The sequence below is a fragment of the Diceros bicornis genome, chromosome 24, assembly GCF_020826845.1.
Source record: "Diceros bicornis minor isolate mBicDic1 chromosome 24, mDicBic1.mat.cur, whole genome shotgun sequence".
Lineage (NCBI taxonomy): Eukaryota > Metazoa > Chordata > Mammalia > Perissodactyla > Rhinocerotidae > Diceros > Diceros bicornis.
Genome location: NC_080763.1, coordinates 38,826,177 through 38,841,421, shown reverse-complemented (window position 1 = coordinate 38,841,421; position 15,245 = coordinate 38,826,177). Strand labels below are relative to the sequence as shown.

Here is a 15,245-nt window from a genome sequence, read left to right as displayed (position 1 = left end):
TAGGACCTGATATCTTTGGGGGCCATTATTCAACCTATTACACCGTCTGTTTTCAGTCCCATGTCTTAACTGTGACTGCTTCTGTCCCTAGTGCCTTTAATGCCTTTTAGAAGTTCTGTGGGGGGTGAAGATTTACTTCCAATTGGTAGCCCCCTCTGCAGGGATTTATGGTGTAGCTTTCTCTGCTCTCCTAGGTCAGTACCATTCCTTCAATACTTGTCCATACTCCAAAAATGTGCTGACATTTTGCTATGGTCTGAATGTTTGTGTCCCCCCAAAATTCATATGTTCACATCCTAACTCCTAAAGGTGATGGTGTTAGGAGATGGGGCCTTTCGGAGGTGACTGCGTCACGAGGGTGGAGCCTTCACAGATGGGATTAGTGCCCTTATAAAAGGGACCCCAGAGAGCTCCCTAACTCCTTCCGCCACGTGAGGACACAACGAGAAGTCTGCAACCCAGAAGACAGCCCCCACTTGACCACGCTGGCACCCTGATCTCGGACTTCCAGCCTCCAGACCGTGAGATAAATTTCTGCTGTGTATAAGCCACCCAGTCCACGGTATTTTGCTATGCTGCCCGAATGCACTGACACATCTCTCCTTGGCAGTCAATGCATCCCCCTTCTCCTCGTTCTGGTAGGCTTACACTTGTTTTAGTTCTTGACTGTCATTTTGGATGAGTTTCAGGTGGAAATAGAGATAAACATGTGGGTTTAATATACAGTGTTTAACCAAATGTCTCTCCACTGGTTTTAAATATTTTTACAAATAGCTTTATTGCTTCTTCCATTTGTTACAATATTATATGCTTGTTTTCAAAATAGTCTCATACTAAGGCAAGTAGACAGGCCTCTAGAAATCACGCCTCTTGCCTAAAAGCAATGGTCAAGATTTGAGTCTACCGTTATAATGTTCTTAAAGCATATCTCAAACATTATGGCATTCTGTCTCTACATACTTCAGTACATAACCCTTATAAAATACACTGTTTCTTATAATGCCAATATCACACCTGACAAAATCGTCAATAATGACTTGGTATCATCTAACACCCAGTTCATATTCAAATTTCCCTGATTATCCCAAAACTATCCTCTTAGAGCTGATTTATGGGAATCAGGATCTAAACAAGGAGCACACATGACCCTTTGTTGTCATGCCCCGGAGTCTCTTAGTTAAAGCTATCCCTCCCTTTCCTCCATGCAATGACCTTGTTGGACCTCCAACTTTAAAAAGACACATGAGAAGCATATTTATATTCCCCATGTTCTTCCAAAATGGCTTTGAGAGAGTCTAACAGAGTGCACTCTTCTTTGACAGAAAGACGTGTAGGTGTGACTTGGAGTCCAAAGGAACCAGCTTAGGTCTTGCTCAGATATCAGACTCCAGCCCTCGACGTGTTATCCCCACAGCAGCCCCTCTACTCTGAAATTTGAGGAGCCATCTCGTTGTCACCCAAGGGTCTCAAGTAGCGCTATCCAGGCAAAGTGATCTTTGGGTCAGATGGCATCAAAACTCCAAATGCCTTCTGCAAGGGCCATAGCGCCCAGAGGACGCCCTTGCTCCATCAAGTTCATGTACAAATTGCATTTAAAGAAGAAACATTCAAGAACCCTCCCCGTGAATGACTGTTTCAGAATATTACTTAAATATGTATGAGACAGGAAATTTATCTTTTTTGTTGTCGGGGGGAGGTGGCTTCCATACCTCCTTCCTATATTTGAGGATTTGTCCACTGTGTTAGCGTCCTAGGGCCACTGTAACAAAGTACCACAAACGAGGCAGCTTAAAACAACAGAAATTTTGAGCCAGCCCTGATGGCCTAGTGGTTAAAGTTTGGCGCTCTCACCACTTCAGCAGCCCGGGTTAGGTTCTCGGTCATGGAATCACACCACTCGTCTGTCAGTAGCCATGCTGTGGTGGCAGCTCACATAGAACTAGAAGGACTTACAATTAGGATATACAGCCATGCACTGGGCCTTTGGGAGAGGAAAAAAAAAGGGAAGATTGGCAACAGATGTTAGCTCAGGGCGAATTTTCCCAGCAAAAAAAAAAACCAGAATTTATTCTCTCAGAGTTCTGGAGGCTAGAAGTTCGAAATCAGGGTGTAGGCAGGGCCATGCTCTCTCTGAAGGCTTTAAGGAAGGATCAGTTCCATGCCTCTCCCCTAGCTTCTGGTGGTTTCTGCAATCTTGGGCACTCCTTGGCTTGTAGACATGTCACTATAGTCTCTGCCTCCATTGCCATGCATGTGGCGTTCTCTCTGCGTCTCAGTTTTCTCTTCTTATAAGGACACCAGTCATGGATTAGGGCCCATCTTAATCGAGTATGACCTTATCCTAGCCAATTACACCTGCAAGGCCCTATTCCAAACAAGGTCACATTCTGAGGTCCCGAGTGGACATGAATTCCTGGAGGACACTATTCAGCCCAGCGCACCCACCTGACTCTGGTTGGCATACAGACGACACAGAGCTCACCCACTTCTACAGGAAATGAAAGCACCTGATACCCACTTTCTAGTCTCCCTGTCAGATAACGGCACAGGTGTGTGACTGGGCTGGGCCCTTCCAACACTCCCACATAGGATTTTGTATCTGGAGCTAGAGCTTTTTCATAAAGAAGCAAGGGAGGGGAGATTCTTCTAGCTGGTCATGTGTATTTGTCAACTTCTACCATGGTGACAAACACCCCCAAATCTTGGTGGCTTCTAATAACAATCGTGTGTCTCTCACTCACAGTTCTGTGGATGGGTTGCTGGGGGACTTCGGCTTGGCTGGTTTCTGCTGGGTTCTGACGGGCTGGGCTCCAGGCTGTGGGTTAGGTTCAGGTGTGCTCCTCGTCTTATTCCAGTGCTGGGGCTGAAGGAGCAGCAGCTCCCTGGAGTACGTTCATCTCACGCAGGATGGCAGGAGCAGGAGAGCGGGGCAGAAAGACTGCTCAGAAAGGACACGCGGTCACTTTGCCCAGACTCCGTGGGTCAGTGCAAGTACACGGCCAAGCCCAAAGTCAGTGGGGCGGGGAGATGGGGGGTGGGAGAGGGGAGAAGGACTCCTTCCTGGAAAATAACAGAATCGATCAGACCATGGCAACAGCATGAGAGGCTAGATGGCAGTGGTGTCCTTTCTGGTCTGGTTCTCTCGTGGTTCTGGCCCAATTTCTAATCTCGGTTCTCAAGCCAGTTCTGTGAAACACCCAGTAGCCTTTGGTAAATTCCTTTCCAGCTTCGATTGCCAGAGTGGCTTCTGTGGCTTGCAACGAAGAGTCCTGAATGAGACGCAGGATATTAACTCCTCCCTAGCCCTAAAGGTGGCTTGGTGGTCACTGGCTTAGTGTCTCTCAGCCCCAAGCCCACCTGTCTGCTTGCCCTGGGGCTGGGACGCTGAAAACTACATTGCAGACTCCTTGGCCAGCTGGCTTTCTGACGGGTCCAGCCCATCTAGAGCAAGACTGGCAGGGAGGAGGAGAGAAGAGACATCTTTCCTGCTGCTTAACTTTCCTATCCACATTGTCTTGGCAACAACGGTCAGTCCCCGCCTCCAGATTCCTTCAGCTCCTCCGAACCTGCTCCGTTGTGCCCTCTCACGTGTACCAGCAGCGGCTGGGCAGTGCCCCCTCCTCAGGGGTGTTTTCCCGACAGGGTTGATTGGTGACGGGGTCATCTCCAATCACTGTCCCAGGTTGGGGGCCTCGAGCTTGAGTATGTCATCCTCCAACTAAACACGGCTGTGACGCCTCCTCTCATCCCAGCCCCTGGGTGGCCAGGCATGCCCTTTGGGCTCTCAGGGGTCCTGGAGCGTTTCAAGGAGGCGTCACATTGCATAGTCACACGGGGACAGAATACGGTCTTGTGGCATCACTGGGTGTGGTCTCTGCTGGGCAGCCCCTGGCGAGAACCTGACTCCATCCTGCATGCCGATGACAGAGGCCTCTGTATCCCGAGTCTTCTGGCGGAAGCTGGGGCGTTTCCAGCACGGCCCCTGGGCTTTCAATAGTGCCTCACACACAGTCCTTTCCTCTTAATCCCTCCACACAGAAGCACCACTCTCTTTTCTCTCCTACCAGACCCTGATGGGCCCATAAAACTGGACACTAACTCCTTACCTGCTGAAAAACTGGTTTCCCTTGCCCGAGGGCTGGAATGACTCATTCTTCATCTGCTACTGGAAAGGAAAGAAATATTCGCACCAGGGTACATACTTGAGGGTGGAGGAGAGACTCGCTTCCTAGATCGTGTTGAATCCTTCCAAGGCAAGGAAGAAAAGGACGAAAAACAAAACTGTTAAATTTCCATTCTTAAACAGTTCTTATGCTGCCTCAGCTTTAACAACTAAAATAAACTTAAAAATACAAACAAAAAGTCAGGAACTTCAAATTAACAACATTAAATCAACGTGATGGATGACGTTTTACTGAAACTGAATCACTGTGAATCACTGGTGTGTGGTTTAATGGGAGAAACATGTATTTTCAGCTTGATTTTTTTTGGATAATGAACCATTATTTGAGTCACTGACATTATCACTGTTAATTTATTTATTTTTTGGTTTTGAATAATAAACTCCTTTTTAACCACCTACCCATTATTTTAATGAGCCAATCAATGTCACTGTGTACTCCCAAAATATACAGAAAATATGTAATGAAACTGTTAATTGTTTATTTACTACCACACTTACTGCTAATGCATTTTTTTTTAAAGATTTTATTTATTTATTTTTTCCCCCAAAGTCCCAGTAGATAGTTGTCTGTCATAGCTGCATATCCTTCTAGTTGCTGCATGTGGGACACGGCCTCAGCATGGCCGGAGGAGCGGTGCGTCGGTGCGCACCCGGGATCCGAACCCGGCCCGCCCGCAGCGGAGCGCGCCACTTAACCGCCAAGCCACGGGCCGGCCCTCTGCTAATGCATATTGTTGCAAGTTGGGTGGGAAGGAGACGGAGGCTGCAAAAGCCATCATCTGGCGGGACCACACATTCTCTTGCCATCTTTCTCTATCTGAACTTTGGTGAAATATTTGCCTTTGATGATACTGCACGCTGACTCGTCTGCCGTGAACATGACCTTGATCCAAAAGGAAAAGCAGATTTTAAAATCGTGAAGCGAAGCATTTGGTTCTGGGGCGATCATCCAGATGGTCCAAAAATGAAAACACATTTAAAACTTCTGGTAGGGGCCGGCCCGGTGGCTCAAGCGGTTAAGTGCGTGCTCTCTGCTGCGGCGGCCCAAGGTTCGCCGGTTCGGAACCCAGGCGCACACCGACGCACTGCTTGGCAAGCCATGCTATGGTGGCATCCCATATAAAGTGGAGGAAGATGGGCATGGATGTTAGCCCAGGGCCAGTCTTCCTCTGCAAGAAGAGAGGAGGATTGGCAGATGTTAGCACAGGGCTGATCTTCCTCACAAAAAAAAAAAAAAATCTGGTAGAACTCATAGATCCCCAGGAATATGCCTACAGACCCCAATTTGAAAAGCACTTCCCTAAATTACATGGGGAGAAGATTAGGATGAAAAGAGAGATTGCTCAGTGGCCACATGCATGGGGCCTGGAGGCATCCGCTGCTGACCTGCAGAATAGCTTGGGAAGACTCCAATAGACAGAAGGAAGTGGAGGTGAGTTTCCAAGGACAAGTGTAGACTCCTCCTATACATTCAAGGAAGAGATGGCCTCCTCCAGGAAGCCTGGAGCAATCCTGGCCAGGGTGGGGCTCCTTCTGGGGGTAAACAACACAAGATATAAGCTTGCCTTTCTCCATGCTTCCTTGAAACTTGAGTTGCAAAGTTCCCAAAAAAGGCCAAAATGAGTATAGTCTGAAAAAAGAAAAAGAAAACAAACAGTTAACAACGCTTACCTCTGGAAAGTAGGAAGGAGGCAGTCAGGGAACTTCCTTTTCACCCTATGACACTTTATGCTTTTGTGTGTGTGTGTGTGTGTGTGTGTGTGTGTGTGAGGAAGATCAGCCCTGAGCTAACAACCAATGCCAATCCTCCTCTTTTTGCTGAGGAAGACTGACCCTGGGCTAACATCTGTGCCGATCTTCCTTCACTTTATATGGGACGCCGCCACAGCACGGCCTGACAAGCGATGCATCGGTGTGCGCCCTGGATTCGAACCCGGGCTGCCAGCAGTAGGACGTGTGTACTTAACCGCTACACCACGGGGCTGGCCCCGACTTTATGCTTTTTAACATAAGCATGTATCATTTATTTTATGATTCATTTTATTAAGTAAATAAAGAGTGCCTCAACTCTCCAAGGCCAATACTGTAGCAGAGTGAGTGGCAACCATGTAACTTAGATCTTCTGGCCCAGCACCAAAGTCTGATCTTTTGGTGAAACTGCCTCTCCCCTGATTATAAAAATCAGTTTCATCATAGCAAATTCGGAAAATACAGTAAAGTGGGTAGGAACCAAACAAATTCCCACCACCTGGAGACAATCACCATTAACTTCTGGAAATATTTCCCTCCACTTCTTCTTGAGGTATAAATTTCCTTTCCTTGAATACAGTTGTAATCATGCGCGAGTGCAATTCAGTGGTCTTTTCTTTTTTTTTTTATAAAGCATCATTAGGACATAAGCATTTGCCCCAAGGTTCAGTAAAGACCAGGCGAGCACTAGCATTTGAAAATATATTTTGGAGATTCTGCCTTTATCAATTCATTGCCTAAGTTAAAAAAAAAACTTTTCATTTTAAAATAATCATAGTCTCACAAAAATAGTGCAGAGAGGGGGCTGGCCCAGTGGTGAAAGCCACTTTAGGTGTGCGCACTTCGCTGCGGTGGCCCGGGGTTCGCCGGTTCAGATCCCGAGTGCGCACCAACGCACCACTTGTCAGGCCATGCTGTGGCGGCGAAAGATGGGCACGGATGTTAGCCCAGGGCCAGTCTTCCTCAGCAAAAAGAGGAGGATTGGCAGATGTTAGCTCAGGGCCGATCTTCCTCACACACAGACACAAAAAAAGTAGAGGGTCTAGTGTTCTCTTAACCAGCTTTCCCTAAGGGAGTCATCTTACTACAGGACAATATCAAAACCAGGAAATTGACATTGGTACAATCTACAAAATTTATTCGGATTTCACCAGTTTTTTCATGCACTCATGTGTGTGTGTGTGTGTGTGTGTGTGATTACGTGTGTGTGTGTGTGTGTGATTACCTCAATTTTATTTGTAAAGGTAGAGAAACCTAGGGCTCAGATTGGTTTAGTATTTGCCCAGGCTGCACTGCTGGTGACTCCTGGTGAAGCTGGCAAATAAACCAAGGTCTGTCTGATTTGAAGCCTGCACATTCCTCACTCATCCTGAGGGGTGGAAAGAACAGTGCAACAAAACTTAAGAAATGACAACTCAGGGGCCGGCCCTATGGTGTATGGGTTAAGTGCTCGTGCTCCGCTGCTGGCGGCCCGGGCGGGCACCGACGCACCGTCAGGCCATGCTGTGGCGGTGTCCCACATAAAGTGGAGGAAGATCCGCACGGATGTTAGCTCAGGGCCAGTCTTCCTCAGCAAAAAGAGGATTGGTTGGTGTTAGCTCAGGGCTGATCTTCCTCACACACACAAAAAAAAATGCGCATAGAAAGACAAGTGCATTAGACACACAAACACACATCTTCACACTGTTATCTTAATCCCAAAACTTAGTAGCCTTCCTAAAAATGTTCTGGATGGGAAAACTCTAATAGAGACTCCTGAATCTGGAGTTAAAAGACTTAAATAAATCAAGTATAGTGCAGTTACATTGTATGTGAGTTTAAATCATGCAAATCTGAAATAGTGTAAAAGTGTAAATAAAGCCTCATATTATGCCCCATAATTGAAATACAGAACCCACCCGCCCGCAATTGAAAAATTAGTTAAGAATCCCTTAATTTCCAACTGGTGAGACTGGGGATTGTACACCATACATGACATTGCCACAAGGTGGCGCCACTTCAACGGGTAAACAGAAATAACGTATCCGGAGTCAGCAGCGTGGGAACCGCGGCGTTGTGGTGGCTGCTGGGACTTTTGAGTTCAAGTGGTCTTAGAAGCGCTGAGGCTGAAAAAGGCATCAATGCCGTAATCTCTTTTGCGGAAAGGTTAGTGAGATAAAGTGCTATGAAGAAGGCCAATCACCGTGATAGCTCTTGTTGTTAGTTTATGTGTGAGAGTTCTGCGAAACATAATAGAGACAGTTCGGAGAGCAAAGTTTCCATGAAAGCATAACAATACTACAATGGTTGTAGAATTCGTGCCCTGAAGATCATGCCCCCAACTTTAGAGTTATTCCTATGGGAAAATTACTCTTGAGCTATTGAGTTTTAAATGATGCAAATCTCTCGAAACCCATCATTCTCATTAAATGTGGTTGATCAGATTCTGATCCCTAGGAGTAGATCAGCTCAGCTGGAAAGGAAGTCCTGCTCTCCCAGCCTGTCCCAGAAAACCCAATTCACTCCAGGATACAAAAGAAGAACCGCACAGTTTTTTTAGCCCCATTTCGTGGCAGGTTATGTTTATCCACCTTCTCTCATTTATCCCTACGGCCCTACCTGGTTCTGTTATCCCTCCGTCCACCCCCACAGCTGATCTCTGGTCAGTGTCTTTTCCTTTCTTCAACAGGTGAGGAAACTGAGGCTCAGAGACGTTAAGTAATTTGCCCAAGACCCCACAGCTGGCAATTGTTAGAGCTGGAATTTGAACTTAAGTCAGCTTGACGCCAAAGCCTGCTTTGTTCCTATCCACCAGGGTGCCTGTAGGCTATGCTTGCGCTGTTATCGCTAGCATCAAATATTCAGCAGGAATAAACAGCTGTCTGTTTGTGATGAGGGTGGAGGGAAAGTATTTCTCAATAAGATATCATTGCTCTTTCGTAAACTATTTGAACATCTGAAGTGTCCTTGGACAGGATGATTTTGAAGACTGTTTAGGTGGAAGCAGTCATACCTTGTCTCCAGACAGAATGTCACCATCTGTGGTTAATGTAGCAATGGTATGTCTATCAGCAAACTTCTCGACCAGTGATTCATTCGTGAGATTTTATTATAGTTGAGCCAGCTTTTTAATGTGCTAGAGTGGAGGAGAGGTTGATGCAGGCAGGGCAGAAATGGTGGAAACTTGTGACATGCAGCAAGGGCTGGGACCTCAAATGCTTCCTGATTCTTTGGGAAATTGTAACGTTGTTTATCCATCTACCTACCAAACACAGAAGACAAACTAGAAGCATGAGACCCTGGATAATTTTCTCATTGCCAGATGGGAAGTACCAGTACCTGCCTTGTAAAACAGCATTATTCTGAAAGTAGGGTGGCTGTGTTCTTGATTAAACTGAAAGCAGAAATGCAATTGAATCTCAGAAGTATGATTATAGAGGACGTACATACCACCTTTTTCTTTTCAAAATGCTTTTACATCCATTATCTTAATTGATCTCTGCACAACCTCCCTGCCTTGGACAAACCTTTATTATAGCGCTTATCGCTCTGTAGTTAATGTTTAGTGTACATGTCCGTCTCTCGCTGGTTTATGACTTTCTTCTGGGCAGAGATCCTGCCGTATTTATGCATCTAGACAGCCCTAGCACTTGGCAAGGTATTAGTCAGGGCTCGTTCTGTTGCAAATGACAGAAACCCACTTGATGCACTTGAAGCAAAAAGGGGGCTTTGTTTCAAGGAGCCCCAGGGCAGGGATGCAGCCGCTTCTCAGACAACAGGAACCAGGCTCTCTCGCGGTTTCTCATCTCTTGCATCTGCCTCATTAACACCTCGTCTCTGCAGAAGTGTCTTTCACTGCTTCCCGGTCCCCTCGGCTGAAAACCGGGCTGCCAGCATCTCCCGAGTCTACGTGCAGCTTGTCCAGCCCTGAGCCGAGAGCCTCATCACTCTCTGGGTTCAGTCTCCCCGGTCTCCAGGCGCCGAGACTCTGATTGGTCCAGGCTCGATGAGGTGTTCACCTCTAGTCCAATCAACTGCGGCCAGAGGGGTGTGGCCCAATCCTAGGAGCGAGGTTGTTCCTATGGTAACCATGCGGCGCGGGCAGGAAGGAAGAAGGCTCAGTTCCCTGCAAAAAGGGAGACGGGGCGGGGCAGCCCAAACAATAGGGGGCCACGTCCCCGTATGTACTTGGTGCTCTATAAATGCTTACTGATCTGCAGGGCTCCTTCTGGCCCTAGGGCTTCCCAACGGCTCTTCCCCACCTGCGCCCCCTTGGCCTGGCTAACTCCTGCTGCTTCGGGTCTACCTTTGGACTCGCCGCTTCTTCAGATGGCCTTTCCTTACCCCCTTCCAGAATACCCTGCCCTGTTTCTTCAAAACATTCACTGCAGTTACTTGTTTAATTCTGGCCTTCTCCCCAAAGATTGTAAGTTCCAGTGTTCCCAGAGGTCCCAACAGCTTCCCGCGCAAAGGAAGAAGGTTGCAACGTGGGGGTGGGAGAGAGCAGGGGAGTTAATGCCCCATTAGGCAAACCTTTGACCAATGGGAGATGGGAGAAGTGGATAAATTCTTACCATTTTTCCCTCAATGGACTGTCCTGAGATGAAATTGATGCGGCCTTTGAGAGGATGGTCCTGCAAGATGGGGCATCCTCATATTGACAGTGGCTCCTTCTCACCCCACTCCCCAGTCTCTCATTCCTGCTCTCTGGGACTGCCCTCCCTTAAAACTAGCAGCAAATAGGCCTTGGCCTCAGGCTTTGCTTTCTGGGAACCCAGGCCAACTTACTAACTCTAGCTGGCAGAAATAAAAATTAAGTGTATTGGCTTGTGTTTAAGCACAGTGCTTAAACAACGTGGCAGAAATCTCTCTCTCCCCACCTCTAGGCTCTGCTGTTCTCCACTTTGGTTTTATTCTTATTCAGCCTTTCCCTGAATGGAGGCAAGGTTGCCACCAGCAGCTCCAACGTGTTCTCACATGCAAAGAATGCTTTTTTTCCGCGGGGTTTCAGCCGGAGCCCTGACGCGGACCCTCGTGGACTCTGATTGGCCCGTATCGGCCCACGTGTTTTCCTCTGGCCCAATCACTGCCCGGGGGCGAGCACCAGGCTTGGGCGCCGGGTATCCTCTCCTTTCGGGTTTCAGGCGCAGTGATACGCTGCGAGCAGCGGCCAGATGAGGCCCAGGAGGTGCAGAGTTGGGGCTGGTGTGCAGCAGGGGAGCGACGCAGATGCAGACGGCAGGGGGTTGATGACCCCCTCGCCCTCATCCCGTACAGACCCGTGGGGCAGGAGGTTGAGAGACCTGGGCAGCCAGCTCCCCAAGCAGTGAGGTGGGAGGCCAGAGCTGGGGCTGGCCGGGCCCCCTTCAACGAGCGGCTGGCCCCGGAACAGGCTCTGCAGCCGAAGCTCTGGAGCAAAGCTCAGGCCCCTCCCACCCTGAGGTCCAGGCTGTTGCTGGTCCTCCCTACCCCACAGCACCTTCAGGGCCTGTCGCCTGAAAGCTCTCAGACACACCTCCGCCAAGCGCTGAGTTCACCCCGCAGCCAGGGACCCAGGTAGAAGCAGCCTGGAGGTTCCTCATTCACGTTCAGCCAGGCACACCGTCCCCCTACCGCTGGGGCAACACTATGCTGATGAAGTCACCTTCTAGAGGACAGTCAGGACTTACCCAGAGGCCTAGGCCAGAGGCTCCCCTCTGGGCCACCTGCTCTGTCATGGGGTCACCACCCCCCACCATGCGGCCTCCTGGGCCTCAGTCCTGTTTCTCTTGACTCACTTATTGTTCCCACTGTGATATGGTGTGTCTGCAGCTCCGTGAGTCCTGGGGCCTGGGGAGTTAGCTCTCCATCCCCGATGCCTGATGAGAGTCCACGCTCACAGAACACTGACCACACCAGGGAACTGCCCAGGCGGCTTTATAATTCTTGAGTCATTTCATCCTTACAGCAAAGACCCTCTGAGATCAATGTTTGGACCTTGACTGTAAGCCAATTTGAAGAAAGTGATCAGTAAAAGACCTTTTGGAGAACTTTAGGCAAATCTGGACACGGACTAGGGATTAGATGATATAAAGGAATTATTGTTGCTTTTATTAGGTGTACTAATAATGTTGTGGTTACTGTAGAAAAAGAACCATTAGTATGATGAATCATTAGAGGTGAAATTAGATGATGTCTATGCTTTACTTTAAATAATTCAATAACGGTGACAACTAAATGAAGCAAATACGGCAAAATGTTAAAAATTGTTAAATCTAGGGCCGGTGGCCACCAGGCTAGATTACGCCTGGTGGCGTAATGGTTAACTTTGTGCACTGCGCTTCTGCAGCCCGGGTTCGCAGGTTTGGATCCCAGGCGCAGACCTGCACCACTCATCAGCCATGCTGTGATGGCAACCCACATATAAAGTAGAGGAAGATGGGCACAGATGGTAGCCCTGGGCCAATCTTCCTCAGCAAAAAGAGGAGGATTGGCAACAGATGTTAGCCCAGGGCTAATCTTCCCCACCAAAAAAGAAAAAAAAATTGTTAAATCTAGGTAGTGGTATATAGGTGTTCATTAAACTGTTGTCCCTACTTTTCTGTACATTTGAACATTTTATAATAGAAAGCAAAAAAAAAATTTTAATAGGAGGTAAGTAACATTAGTAATCCCATCTTACAGATGAGAAAGCTGAGGCACACAGAGGTCAATAGCCTCCCCAGGGTCACAGAGCCTGACTGAGCCCACTGCATGCACTCCTGCCTCTCTCTGCATCCAGCGCACTCTTGTGCTCAGTAAATACTTATTGAATGAACAACAGTGGTTTAAGAGGCTTTGGCTGTTCCACCTCAGATGTGTCCCTGGAATGCACGCTCTACTCTGGGCCCCAATTCACACACCCAGAATCTTCCAAGTGGACTCTGGATTCGTTGAGGTCCCACCACCCCTTCCCTCCCCCCGGCCCGCACCCTCCCCAGTCTCCCAAAAGGTCTCCACAGGGCAGCCACAGGGACCTTTCTGCAGTGTGATCTGACCCTGGAACTGCCCTGCTGAAAAATCCTGGGTTTTCCACCCAAGGTTGTTTTGTTGTTGCCCTTATTGCTTTATCTTTAATTTTATTTACTTCTCTGAATAAGTAATAATGCACACAATTTAAAATTCAAAAAAAATTCAAAAGAAAATATAGTAAAAAGTTATTCTCCCTCCCACCCATTCAGCCACTAGGTCCCCTGCCTGGAGGCCACTGCTCTACCCAGTGTCCTGTGTATCTTTCCAGAGCTGGTCTATGTGTATAGCAGCAAAAAGAGAGGGGAAGGGTGGCAGGACCCTCTTCTGCTCCAATCCCCTACTCACCACCTCCAACCAGAGGAGCTCCATTTTGTCTTTTTATAGCTCGGCCTTTTGTACAAGATTTTATTTGAAGGATGGGATCCTAGTGCTAAGAAAAGTTGGAAGCCACTGACTAAACTGATGATGGCATCCGCAGCCCTTCTGGTACCCAGCCCATCTTTACAGCCGTATGCTGTCTCCTCCCAGCCAGCTCCAGATCTGGCCAGACCAAGATCCTTTTCCCCGTTCGTGTCCTGCACATTTTTGTCTACAGCTTTGCACATGGCGTTGCGAGAATGTCCTGCTTTGTGTGCCTTTCTTTGTTTCTGCTTGGTGAGTTCATCCTTTAAGATCCACCTTGAATGTCACCTTCTGTATTCATCTTCTATGGTTGTAAAACAAATTACCCCCAAACTTTGCAGCTTAAAACAACAAATATTTATTATCTCCCACCATTTGTGAGGGGCAGGAATCTGAGAGTGGCTTACATGGATGGTTCTGGCTCAGGGTCTCTCATGAAGTTGCAGTCAAGCTGTTGGCAAGGCTGCAGTCTCATCTGAAGGCTTGACTGGGGCTGGAGGACCCACTTCCATGCTCACTCACCTGGCTATTGGCAGAAGGCTTCAGTTCCTGGCCAGATGGGCCTTTTCCATGGGGTTGCTCATGACATGGCAGCTGGCTTCCTCCACAGCACATGGTGCGAGAGAAGGAGACAGAGCATACCCAAGATGGAAGCCACAGTCTTTTATAACCTAATCTCAGAAGTTTCATATCATCACTTCTACTTTATTCTAATAATCGCACAGATCAACCCTGGTGCAGCGTGGCAGGGACTCCGCAGGGGTGTGAATACCAGGAGGCTGCCAGCCACAGCTCCCACTGCAGTCCTCAGGGGATCAGCACTTTGTACATGCTTTTTCCACGTTGTGTTATTATGGATGCTTTGCCTCACTCCCACATTGCAAACTCTTTGAAGGTAGTGACTAAATCTAATCCATCTTTCCCTTCAATTTTAGCCCTATGTGGTGTCTAATATAGAGTATATATATTCAATAAACGTCAAATTAACGCTGAATGCTTGACTGAATGACCAAATAAATGAATGAATTAGTGACGAACCCTCAGTGGATAGTTCAAAAGACTGGAGGAGATAGCGTGAACTATTAAATGATTAATTTCCCCCATTTTCTGCTGGTCAAGATACGTAAGGAGTTGGTTGTTCAGATCTTGCTTCCTATTTCTCTGATTACTTTTCCTTCCCCACTACCTGGTGGTTACACCCTCAGAGGGCTTGGTCGCCATCTTGGTGTAATGACATCCTGCCCACCCGTCGCAGCTGATTGGACCAGGGCTGAGCACCTGACCCACACTGGGCCAATGGACCCCTTCTCTAGGGAATTTGAAATTGGGATGAAGAGAGGCCGAGCTTCAGTCTGGCTGCTCTCTTGTCAAGAGGGGCATGAAAACCTGGAAACTGTTGGCAATAGGAATTCTTTGCTCTATGGACTGGGGAATGGAGAAAGCCAATCTGACACAACAGGAGAGAAAAATGAAGTCAGAGGAATGAGAGAGAAGAGAAAAAGGAAGGGTAGCCTAGGTTGCAACCCAGTTCCTGCTTCCAGTCTGATCCTGAGACCGGGCTGCATCTCCAGCTTGGCGCCCATGAGATACCTTTATATTCTTATAATAAATGGGCTTTAAACCACGGCATGCTGGAGCTGGCTCACACCAGCTCATGAGGGCCAGTTATGCATGTTTCTTCAATGACATCACATTAGTACCTTGAAATAGGCCACGGTGGCAGTATTTACACCCCAGAAATTGGCAAATGCTACAAATCAGGATCCCCCACTAAAAGCTGGTTATTAAACATTTACAAGGATGCCACTGGGTTTAAGACAGTTCCAGGAGGTTTCTGTAACTTACAGCCCACGCAGTCTTTCGGATGAAAACATCTGCTGGGCAAACTCCTACTCATGCTTCATGACCCAGGGCATCTCCCATGAGAAGCCCCGCCTCGGTG

The 15,245-nt window shown here is 47.9% G+C and overlaps 1 long non-coding RNA gene across 1 annotated transcript; it reads right to left on the bottom strand.

Moving 5' to 3' along the window:
• Positions 1 to 2,546: 2,546 nt before the first annotated feature.
• LOC131421056 (uncharacterized) lies at positions 2,547 to 10,869 on the bottom strand. Its single transcript, XR_009223738.1, has 3 exons — positions 10,486 to 10,869; positions 5,570 to 5,813; positions 2,547 to 5,066 (listed from the first exon to the last, which is right to left on the bottom strand). It is a non-coding gene; the product is annotated as an uncharacterized LOC131421056 (long non-coding RNA).
• Positions 10,870 to 15,245: the final 4,376 nt, after the last annotated feature.